Below are 2,459 nucleotides of genomic sequence, written 5' to 3' on the forward strand. Positions count from 1 at the left end.
CCCTTTTTGTGCTTTTGCGTGCTATTCTTCGATGAGGTTTAACTGCGTTTGGTATCCAATATGTTGCATTACCGCCACCTACTAGACTGGAGTACAACTCCCTTATACTTTGCTTGAAAAAATAAACAAACAAATACCCTACCATCTAACACTGCACTAACAATTATTCTATTTTTTTTTTTTTAAATAACACCACCCTACTCCACTATTTACATCTATTTAGTTCTACCTCATGCCAACAACCTGAAATGATGAGACATCACAACTTAACACTCCTGAGTGGCTCAGTGGTAGAAGGCTACTGTACCTCAGTGCAAGAGGTGTCACTATCTGGCTGTGTTTGGGAGTCCCATAGAGAGGTGCACAATTTGCCCAGCATTGTCTGGGTTTGGCCGGAGTAGGCCGTCATTGTAAATAAGAATTTGTTTAACTGACACTCCTAGTTAAATAAAGGTTAAAAAAAGAGGAATTGTTTTCAAATTAACACACCCTGTGACTCTTCTGATGTCAAGTCTCACTCACCCAAATGCCACTACAACCTCAATTTTCTGTGACTTACGTTCCATCCCTGCAGTACAGTTGATAACCATTGCTATAAATGCTAAAAATCCAATCTTACTGAAACATACAGTTGAAGTCAGAAGTTTACATACACTTACATTTTTCAACCCCTCCACAAATGTCTTGTTAACAAACTATAGTTTTGGCAACTCGGTTAGGACATCTATTTTGTGCATGACACAAGTCATTTTTCCAACAATTGTTGGAAGAAGACGCATTCCGTCTCCTAGAGATGAACGTACTTTGGTACGAAAAGTGCAAATCAATCCCAGAACAACAGCAAAGGACCTTGTCAACATGTGAACACAACCGGTACAAAAATCGACATAACCTGAAAGGCCGCTCAGCAAGGAAGAAGCCACTGCTCCAAAACCACCACAAAAAAAGCCAGACTACGGTTTGCAACTGCACATGGGGACAAAGATTGTACTTTTTGGGAGAAATGTCCTCTGGTCTGATGAAACAAATGACCATCGTTATGTTTGGAGGAAAAAGGGGGAGGCTTGCAAACCGAAGAACACCATCCCAACTGTGAAGCATGGGGGTGGAAGCATCATGTTGTGGGGGTGTTTTGCTGCAGGAGGGTCTGGTGCACTTCACAAAACAGATGGCATCATGAGGTAGGAAAATTATGTGGATATCTCAAGACATCAGTCAGGAAGTTAAAGCTTGGTCGCAAATGGGTGTTCCAAATGGACAATGACCCCAAGCATACTTCCAAAGTTGTGGCAAAATGGCTTAAGGACTTCAAAGTCAAGGTATTGGAGTGGCCATCACAAAGCCCTGACCTCAATCCTATAGAGAATATGTGTGGCAGAACTGAAAAAGTGTGTGTGAGCAAGGAGACCTACAAACCTGACTCAGTTTCACCAGCTTTGTCAGGAGAAATGGGCCAAAATTCACCCAACTTAAGCTTGTGGAAGGCTACCCGAAACATTTGACCCAAGTTAAACAATTTAGAGGTGTAACAGTATAATTTTAGACCGTCCCCTCGCCCATACCCGGGCGCGAACCAGGGACCTTCTGCACACATCAATAGTCACCCTCGAAGCGTCGTTACCCATCGCTCCACAAAAGCCACGGCCCTTGCAGAGCAAGGGGAACAACTACTTCAAGGTCTCAGAGCAAGTGACGTCACTGATTGAAACGCTATTTAGCGCACACCGCTAACTAAGCTAGCCGTTTCACATCCGTTACAGAGGCAATGCTACGAAATACTCATTGAGTGTATGTAAACTTCTGACCAACTGGGAATGTGATGAAATAAATAAAAGTTGAAATAAATCATTCTCTCTACTATTATTCTGACATTTCACATTCTTAAAATAAAGTGGTGATCCTAACTGACCTAAGACAGGGGATATTTACTATGATTATATGTCAGGAATTGTAAAAACTGAGTTTAAATGTATTTGGCAAAGGTGTATGTAAACTTCCGACTTCAACTGTACATGTAAAGTAATCAATAAGTTCTATTATGGTAACATTAAAAAGTACATTTCAAGCTAGAACCCAACATATCTCTGTGGACATGGTTCGATGTCACAGGACAAGAATAAGACAAGGAAGTCTATTTGGGTTTCAAGGTCCTTTCAAGTCACTGAGTGTAATAAACATGTGACAGGCATGTTTACCTATGAGGTCGAAGGGGATGGATCAGTCTCTTTTCAATCTATTTCTCGTGGGGAATAGTCTGACGACTTGAATATTTAGTACCAGTTTCTGAAGCAGGGTCTGCATTCTCAACGTGGAATTTTACTGGCTGGTTTGCGTGGCTTGTTTATGAAGAGCAGTTTTCGAGTGAGAATCGTCCCAGTCAACAAGCGCCAAACCTGTGTGCCGGCGAAGACTGTCAGATAATAAATCCACCAAATGGTGCTACATGCTGGAGTCCTTGT

Source organism: Oncorhynchus mykiss, chromosome 1, assembly GCF_013265735.2.
Source record: "Oncorhynchus mykiss isolate Arlee chromosome 1, USDA_OmykA_1.1, whole genome shotgun sequence".
In the NCBI taxonomy this organism is placed as follows: Eukaryota; Metazoa; Chordata; class Actinopteri; order Salmoniformes; family Salmonidae; genus Oncorhynchus; species Oncorhynchus mykiss.